At 37.9% G+C, this 10,255-nt stretch overlaps 1 protein-coding gene across 1 annotated transcript in view; it reads right to left on the reverse strand.

Moving 5' to 3' along the window:
- Window positions 1-10,255, reverse strand: part of RNF144B (ring finger protein 144B) — a 90,340-nt gene that overhangs the window by 71,873 nt on the left and 8,212 nt on the right. Inside the window, exon 2 of the mRNA XM_031056978.1 lies at window positions 4,114-4,161. The gene's annotated coding sequence lies outside the window, so the exon portion shown is untranslated. The remainder of the gene's footprint in view (window positions 1-4,113; window positions 4,162-10,255) is intronic.

Raw genomic sequence — 10,255 nt, forward strand, 5'->3', positions numbered from 1 at the left:
TTCCACCTACATCACTCTTAGATACCGTTCTCCAAATATTCTCTTTCTCCCACTCCCCCCAAGAGCCTGTAGCATGTAAGAACAATTAAGTGAACTTGATGGGACCTGGGGGAGAGAAAATTATAAAATGGACCATAATGTTCTTTCCTTGCTCTCTTTGCAAGCTGTTCTGCTCAGTTAACACTTCACTCAACATCAGTAAGAATCTTTTCTGACTAGGAAAGATTCTTTCTTGTAAATTCATAGCCCCCCTTCGAACAATGGATATTTTGAGTCACCAAGTCTCAGGAACCTGAAAAAAAAGCCAGATGGGAATAGATCACTCTGATCTTGAAACAGTTCAACTAGATCTCCTGCTCTTGGGCCCACTACATCATTACATTTCTTTACTTCCAAAAATTCCACTTGGAGGCAGAATGTTTTGTACAGAACACCACCACCAAGGGCTAAAAATAAGTTGCATATACCTGTGACTGGAAACAGTACATCAGGGCCAGGAAAATACAAAAAAGTAGGGAATGTCTGACAGACAAAGAAAGTGTTTTAAGTATAATTACCCTGCTGCTGCTGCCAACATTATTTAAGACATAAAAATCTCCACTGGTTTCTACGACATTGGTCCCATAAATAAACTATCTCTCAGCCTTTATTTAAAGTCTCATTTGCTGCTTTGATGATTGACTTGCTATTGGGGAAAAATGCCCTTCATTTTTCTAAATAAGCAGCCTACTCATTGTTCTCTACAAAGTCTACACTTGAAACAAGTGTACATTTGTGTCTATGTAAAAGCTTTACATATTGAAAGCACAGTTGAACTAATTTTGGCTCGTAATTTCAGGCTTCCCTCTGACAATAAAAAATTATGCTACCTAGAGTGATGTAAATTGGGTACCATAATAACTAATTCAATTTTTAATGTCTCTCTCTTTCTCTAATATCAATTACCTTCTGCAACACCATGGTGTCCTTGAAAAATACTAAAAAAAATTCTGCACAAGAACCATTATACAAAGAAAAATCAAGACGATGTATGAAAAAAAATATATCTGACTACAAAGACTGTGTAAACCAAGACAACAAGACCACTGTTCCCCTACAACTTATAGAGTGGTCCTCTTTTATGTTTTTTTTTTTCCCATCAGCATAGAGTAGGTTTTATAGGTCCTCCTTTCCCCCCAAATCAACTAACTAGGCATCAGCTAACACTGGAATAAACACACCCAATCCACATATCAGCCAGTGTAAGATGGCAAAGCCTCTTCGGGCTGCACTAGAAATTCAGACCAGCTAAGAATCATTTTTGACATTCATCAAATATATAATGTTCAGCCCTTTTTTGAAAAGCAAGTCCAAAGTGATTGAAAAACACTTCCAAAGAAGCACAGCTACATTTTACATTCATCTCTGCATACAGCAATCACTTTTATTAGATTGCAAGGCAGACTTGGCCTTCATAATGCAGGGGCAATTATAAACTAACCACCATGTAAGGAAAGAGATTTAAAGGTGGACAGATAAGCAGAAAGAAATAAACTATGCACTTAAGTTATCTTAAAATAAACCACTTGGAAAGGGAATATGAAAAAAATCTTTACTGCTAATCAAAAAAAATGTATAAAAATGTAAGTCAGTAGGATGCCTACATATAAAGGCAACACTTCTCAAAAACTCAAACACTTGCTATGTAACAACAGGCTATATTCCTCTCCTTTCAAATACATTCATTTATTTTTTCTTGAAAAGGGAAGCCTTAAACTATTCTAATGAAAACAAGGGTTTTGATTATTTAATTCAAGACACCAAAACGCCTCAGACAAATCCTTGATGACAAACATGACATTGTATTCTTTTGCTTTAGTCTAAGGAGCCCTCTAGTGCTCACTAACAGCAACCATAATATATTATTTCAAATAAGTAAGGAACTTCCTTGCAAATCTCTGCCTATTAGCTCCACCAAACACCTCCAGCTAAGGGAAAAAAATGAATGTGAGGCACTGGATGATACATCTGCATGAAGCAAGTAACTTAAATACCATAGTTTGTTATTTGGAAAATATGTTTACATTGCTTTCTTATAATTTTAAAGGACTCATGGGTTTAAAGAACATTTCAGTCATCCACTAATAATTTTAACAAACTAGTAAGTTTATTTATATATAGAAAAAGAGCCTTCAGTTTTCAAAATTATTCAGCTCTCTCAGTCACCACTGATGAAAGTCAGTGACTAATGAGCCGCACTGCAATCATCTCCAGAGAGGTATTTTTTTTCCTTGGAGGTTCTATTCAGGTAAGTTCATGAAGGACCACCCCATTCCACTTTAAACAATTAATTCACTTTAAACAAAAACCTCGAGATCATGTTGTGGAGAAAAGGTGCTATTAGCTTAAGACTTCTTATTCATTCACACCCCCCACTCCCTCATTTGGGTCAACAAAACTGCCTGTGGAGATAAGCTGTGAACCACACCACAACATTCCTCAGTGCTACCACAGGCTATAGAAAAAAAATAGAGACTATGGCTTCAAGTTCCTTATCCACTATCTGAAAAAGGATTTTAACCAATTTCTCCACTGAAAAAAGCTGCAAGACAGAGATATGGCAATCCAAAATATTGCACAAAATTTTCTTACATTTTGTCTGGAGGAAGTCTACTGATAGACTAATTTGATCCACTCTGTAATGTCCAATATCCTGAGTTCGTGTTCCTAAAAAAGTTTCGTTTAGCAGGACAGTACTTGTTATTGAATCTTCCAACCCCCACCAGTAACAATCACATAATGGATTTACCAGTGAAGGGTGGTTGCCAGCTATCCTAGAATGAATACCCTTCCCATTTTTAAGGGGAAACTGATTCTAATCCAAGAAGCTGTAATATTAGAATGAAGTTAATACAAAATTGTGACTAATTTCTTTTTCTTATCCTAATATCAGAAATTTACTGTAACTTATACCTTAGAAACACTATTTTGTCAACTGCAGTCAGAATCCAGATGTGAAAGAAATATATATTGTCTGCACTTTGAATTTAAGAAACTACTTACACTTACGTATACTTACAAACACATGCCAGTATCATACAAAAGTCCATGCCCAGACTGCAGGAAGCTTTCAAGAAAAAACCCAAAAAACCTGTGAAGCTCCCCAAAGTACCAAACCTCCCCTCTAGTTTAGCTGAGGACCTATATATCTTGTATTTACTGAGGGACAGACAGAGCCTTTGGTCTTAGCAACAGCAAAGTGTTGGATGTAAGACTGCCACCTTAGAGACATGAAACTTGCACAGGCGATTATGAGATTTCTTCAGCTCGCACAATTCTCCTAGACCCCAGTATGCATCCAAAATTGTCCAGGACAAAGTACTTCTATTACCTGAGCCAGGAGTAGGGAATATATGTGTCTAGAGGATAATGAGATGGCAAAGATAAAACTATTGTGTTCTTTAAGTTATTACTTGTATAGACTAAATGGTTACACTGGTGCTTCTACAGCACTTTAACTAGCCTTGATACAGCTCTTGAGGGTGAATTTTAAAAAGTTTCTCAACCTGAAGGATCCTTGTTGTCAGCAAGAGAGGCAATTCTTCATCTGCACCAAAGCATTTTCTTTAGGGAGATAATGCAATAAATGTCAAAGTATTATGATATTTTATTCCTGCTTCTTTCATGATTTGTAGTAGTTTTTTATATCCACAGCATGACTGAAATTGAAAAAGGGCTAGAAATGTAATGCTGCAGTGAGATAAAAACTAATGTATTAAATACTCTTACAAAAAATATTATATTTCTATAATTTCTTCATTTTTAGAAAGACTGTGCAAAAGTTTTGAGAATGAAGTTTGGTAGCAAAGACATGCCCTCTGACTAAACTGATATTCATCCTCTAGATGTCATTTCATAGTCCACCTTTAGATTTGCTTAAGTATAATGTTATATTACGTGCAATCAAAATCACTGCTAAATCAACAGGATTAGGAGGTGTAACATCTGCCTTTGTCTGAGCTCTGTTAGGCAAGCTGGACATATGAAAAGCCACATAGTGACTTCTTGTTCACTCTTCAATTAGGAAGAATATAGAATATTTAACACAGTCTTAACTCCCATATGTTTACTTACACAATTCTTTCTTCAGGGACTTGAAAGGATACTTCTGTGTTGCAGTTACTGTAAAAACAAGAAGTGTAAATTATTTTAAATATGGAATGAAAATGTTAATTCGCTTAACTCAGTAACAGAACATTTATGCAAACGCTTTAGAAATGTTCATAACATCCCAGAATTAGCAGAAGTTGGTTATCTAAAACTAAATTAAATTTATGTTTCCTATGAAATCAGTAAAATTATCTAGGGACTACAAGAAAAAGGAAAATACATTAAATCCTGTAGTGAATTTAAGTCGATGGAATTATTCTATTGAGGTCATTGATGACAAGGTCAAAGCACATACAACTTCACCAAGAACAACAGTACCAAAGAAAACCTTGTTTTCCCAAAGGAAATTTACTGCTACTTTATATTATTATATTTTCCCATGTAAATTAGAGTTCAATTCTCAGTGTCCTGTTATGATTTCTCTCTTCCTGTAACCTCCATTAGAAAATGAAATGCAGCATGAAAGAAAGCAGACTGACACTAGAACAAATTAATTATAATGCTCTGACATGGGGGATTGGATTGTTTTATTATATTAATGATAATACAGATTAATTTTGAAGAACCCTACTGGTCCTAATTCACAGAAACTAGAAATGCCACAAGATTGTTTTGTTAAAACAAGCAATGACTTCCAAGGTCAGGGAAGAACTTTGTATGCCATTATTTGACAGGAACATTTTCAAATATTTTCATGACTCAAAAACATGTTTGACGGCTGCTCTCAGGTCAACTGTCACAAACACAGTTACATTTTCACCCTGACATAGCCAAAACTATCAACTAATCTATCCCCCGAGAAAGACATAATATACCAAATTCATTCAACATTTTTTCTTCTCCTCCTTGAAAAAAGGTCAGGGTAAGGAAAAAAACATGCATCACAGATCCCTGTTGAGAGATGACTCTGCAAAGGTCAACTCAAATAAGCAAGCATATTTTCTTCACCTGAAAACTGAAAACCATAGCATAAAAAGTGAAAACCATAGCATCTTCTGCAAATGCTTTAAAAAGAACTGTAATTCTGTAGTTACAAAGGTTACAAGTGCTTCTGTCTTCATCTTTTAATAGTACATTGAACAAAAATAATTTTCAAGCTGTAGCTTCACACTTTCTGTTCCACGTTGGATTAATGACCTATTTTTCTTTTCCACTTCCCAAAGAGATTTCAGAAATGAACGCATTTTCCTTCTGCAATCAAAAAGGTTTATGGATCTCATAAGACTTTACACTGATCTTTTCAAATGCCTGTTAACATTACATGTGAAAGATGAGGAGATTTATATGTTTGCCTGAGATGCTTTCAACCCATTTCAAGTGAAATAAAAGTCAAACATTAAAAGTTTTACAACTGTTTCTTGTAAAGTCAAGTGTGAACTGAGCTCCTAGTTGAAACCGAAGCTCCTTCAAATTCTGTGGAACCCAGAACAAAGCAGGGAGCTGCTGCACAATGGCAGTACATGCTACAGCCACCATCCTGCCCGGAAAAATCAGTTTGTAGCCCTGTACTCAATGCTCACTTCTAGCTATGAAAGCTTTAAAGAGAGCAGCCACCAGTCCTTTGAAGGCCTCACATTGGAAACTGGTTGAATTATACAGAATTAAAAATGGTGTGACATTAAAATTCAGCACTTCAGAGCAAATCATAATAGTAAACAACCAGAAAAGCAGCCAAACTCTTGGACCTTCCAGAGGCAGCTGGAGTGCTCACCTCTCAGCAGTGGCTGCTCTCCTGGTCCAGCAGGGCAGCTCTGAGCACAGGTCTGCAGTGTGGAGTGGCTTCCTGCAGCTGTGCACAGACTTTAGACAAGCACAGTTTTGATTCCCTGCATTTGCAGCATTGTGCCTCATGGTAACATATCACATGAGCAATATTTGGTATATATTAAATATTTAAGTATTTACTCCAATATATTAAGTAACATTATGGAACCTGATTTTAAGCGCTTATTATGTCAGTAATTGTCCTTCCGACAAAAATACACTCAAACTTTTAGGGTGCCTTCAAAGCTCAAATTTACCAACATTGACATAATAAAAAAGAAAAGAATGTATTAGAACTCAGCTCCATACATTAGAGCCAGCAAGTTTTCTCTTCTAAAATAAACCTAATTGGGAAGGCAATTAGGGAGCAGGCAAAAAGGCAACAGGATTTGGGAGTTTTTAAAAGTGTTCTTCGTAGAAGTCTTTATATACATTTAACTATTTATTTAATGAAGAAGTAGCGGGGGAAAAACCAACAATTCTGGAAAGCTGTCCAGCTCCACAAAGCTTCGCTGTGTACTCTAATATCTGTGGCTCACACGGCATAGCTGAGCCCTCTTTAGGTACTGGGAGACTGCTCTAACGTCTTCCTAGAGCCTTCTTCAGGCTGAACTACCCCAACTCTCTGAGCCTGGCCTCCTATGGAAGGTGCTCCAGGCCTCTGATAGTCCTTATGGCTTTCCACTGGACCTGCTCCAACAGATCCACATCTTTTTTATGCTGGGGGCTGCAAAGCTGGACACAGCACTCCAGGTGGGTTCTCACCAGAGCAGAGCAGAGGGGCAGAATTGCCTGCCTCAACATGCATCACACTCCTTTTGATGCAGCCCAAAATGCGACAGGCTTTCATATTCAGTTTTTCATCCACCAGTTCCCCCTAGACCCTCTCCACAAGGCTGCTCTCCATTCACTCATTGCCCAGCCTGTATCCATGTTTGGGATTGCCGCAACCCAGGTGCAGGACCTTGCACTTGGCCTTGATGAACTTCATGAGGTTTGCACACTCCCACCTCTCAGGCCTGTCCAGGTCCCTCTGGATGGAATCCCTTCCCTCCAGCCTGTTGACCTCACCACACAGCTTGGTGTCATCAACAAACTTGCTGACTTGGTCTTGCTTGTACTACTCAAGTACAAGCAATAGTCCTAAACCTAAAATAATGTCAGTGAACAAACAAACCATTGTTTTCTCAGAACTCATTCCCCCTTTCCCTTGTTTATGTCATCAGGTTATCTGAGTTGAGCTTGAACTAACAGCTTTATATCCCAAACTCTTCTGCCAGAGGGCCAAGGGAAGAGAACAGATAATGAACAGGCAAATGACAAATGAGTGCTTGGTGGCACTCATCCAGGAGATGGATGTAGAGAGGCAAGAGCTCAGTAAATCCATGCACACGAATATTCTGGATGAGGGAGGTCCTCAGGGGCCTTCAATTCCCTCCTGCCACCCCAAGGGTATCACCACATACACGCTCTCGATGTCTCTAGACATTGTGCCAGTGCTTCTGCCTGTGCTTTAATTCATTCCTGCACCCTTTCATTCCCTAGCTGGATCTCCTGAGCTGATGGACAACAGACATCACAGCTCCCTTAATTCCCAGGCAGCAGCGCAGGACAAAGTAGCACACGCATGCGTCTCCTGAGAATAAAGAAACTAGATACAAAGTGCACAAGGGGAGTCAGAGGTAATGAGCATGTAATCAGTGCTGGAGGGCACTCTGCACACTCTATGACTTTTTTTTTAATGCCTACCTTTTACAGCTTTTGTAAATTAACACACTTAGCAGGCTGGTGGGAATTTGAGTCATCTGTAACAAAAAATCAACGTATTCAAATGTTAAAAACAAGCAAGTATAAGTTTCAGGTTTTAGGAGATATTAGAATTGTAATTTATTTTGTTTTTCTCATAAAAATATGTCCATGTATACTATGTAAAAAATCTAATGTTTTATTCAGTAAATAAAGTTATTCAATGAACTATTATTCATATTGCTTTACATTTGGTTTTAAGACCCAAGTCAGCTAATCTCTGTGGATACTGCAAAATCTGATGATTAAGTCTGACTTTATTAACACACAAAAAAAAAAGAGAAATATTTCATAAGAGCTAAAAAATCCCAGAAGCATTCAAAATAATTAAAACAGTAGTTTGTTTTGTTAATAAAAAAGTAGTTCTAACTCTTATTAAATCTTCCCTTTATGACAGAAGACTAACTTTTTTTATTCAAAAGCAAGTCATTAGAACTGTGAGGACAGAAAGAAATGAAATTCTACTCAGATTTGTACTTTGTTATTTTAAATATTTAGATGTAATATGTCTCCAACACCTTCCAATCTGGTGCAACTGTGGGCTTCCCTGAAAGAAGGGCTCCTACTTGTCTTGTTCCCCCTCATCTCTCTCTTCCTTAGCTTCCTCTCCACCAGACCTGGTAACAGTGCCACCACAAAGACAGTCCTGCTGATTGACCTGACAGAAGATTTAGTCAGTCTTCTGCCAACCTTTGAAAAAGAAAAATCATTTTCATCAGACCAGTTTATTGGACTTGCCCCAGCAACAGAGGAAGTATATGAATTGGCACCGAAATGTAACAGAAATCCCTTTCTGCCTATGGGAATGGCAGTTGTACTAGACAGCATCATATCCAGCCACAAGCTCAGGGCACAGTTTTTAGCCAAAATGCATCTAATTTCATCTTACTCCCCAAAAAGAAAGAGGGTCCTGACTTCTATTTGTACCAGAATAGCACTGGTGTAGGCACGCGATCTGCAAGGTCAGAGCCTTAAATAGCAAAAAAACTGATCCCTCTCCAACTGGGTCTATGTCTATTACCCACTTAATCTTGTGGCTAATAAATGCTACAAGTAGCACAAAAGAGGGCAGCAGCACTTGGTGAGAGGCCAGGAGGAGGTCAGAGACCAAAGCACAGACTGAAGGTATTTCTATGCAATGTTGAGGACAAGGGCAATTCCTCCAAGGGCCCAGAATAAGGTAAAGAAGGAGAGCAGCTCCACCTCGTGAGGCCAACAGGCACCAACCAGCACATTCATTCTCTGTAATCCTTGCACAGTCCCTTGTGATGGATGAATAGTCAGGCACATGAGAAACTTTCTTGTGTTTCAGTGGGTTCTACAGCTTTCACATCCTTCCACTCCCCAGCATTGTGCATTTTCCTCTGACAGTTTAATGAATGACAGAGTGATCCTGCTGAAGCAGCACCACTTTTGCAATAAATAAATAGGAGTTATCTTCCTAGTCCATTACTATTTTAAAAAATAAATAAACCAAATAATTTCACTTAAGCTGTTTTGTTGGTTTTTGGTTTTTTTCTTCCCATCTTCATCTCATTGTACACTAAAAGGATCTGGAAATCTACCGCCAACCAAACATGCAATAATTCTTCATGCAACATTCGTCCCTTAACCCCCCTCCTCATCAGCTATAAACATAGATTAATTCATTTTTTCAATTACCTACAGATTTGCTTTTAAAATATCCTGCAACACTTGAGTTCTTTTTCAAATGTATCTGCAAATGTCAACTGGCACAAAAAATATAGACAAATTTCCATATTATACTATATTTGCCAGAATAAAATGCAACACAAGAAGCAAAATGGGCCAGTACTCAGCTCTGCAATGATGACAAAATGCAAGCAAGCAAAAAATCTGCATTCCAAAAAACAAGTTTTAAAAGTCCCAATATGCTGTAAGGATGAAACATTTAATTTACATGAGCAAAATACAGAACAGAAATAGCTGCAAGTCTATGAAGACAACTTATTAACCCTTTACAGAAGAACCCCAAGCACAAAACCAGGTGTCCTCAGAAGAATGCAGAAACCAACACCTAGTAATAATTCCAAAGTTGCTTCCAACTGCTCTGAACTGCTTCAATTCATTTTCATGACTGTTCCTCTGAGGTCAGGAGCAGAGCCCATGCCAAAGAACATGATCTGTTTCACTAGTCAAAAGGGAGTATTTGGTTTGGGAAGCTTCAGGAATGTTCAAGGGGGCATATTTTGGAGTTTTTTGCAGGTTACTACCAGGAAAGTTTCAGATTATTTGGTCTAGATTACAGGAGAAGAAAGTGATGTGTAACTACTTATAGGTTATAAAGAAGCTCAATATGCATTACTCCACACTAAGTTTGAAAAGCAGTCAGTGTTCCCAGCCAGAACCATATAAACAAGAATGATTTGGATGAACATGTGGAATCTATCTGTATCGAATATAATCATAATTCCAGAGAAGGAAGCTTGCCTTATCCCACCAACTGCATTCAAAATTTCCTCTTGCACAGTTTCTCCAGTTCTATTCCAGAGTTTCACTGTGTGAGGACCTTTGG

The sequence above is a fragment of the Geospiza fortis genome, unplaced genomic scaffold (assembly GCF_000277835.1).
Source record: "Geospiza fortis unplaced genomic scaffold, GeoFor_1.0 scaffold104, whole genome shotgun sequence".
NCBI lineage: Eukaryota > Metazoa > Chordata > Aves > Passeriformes > Thraupidae > Geospiza > Geospiza fortis.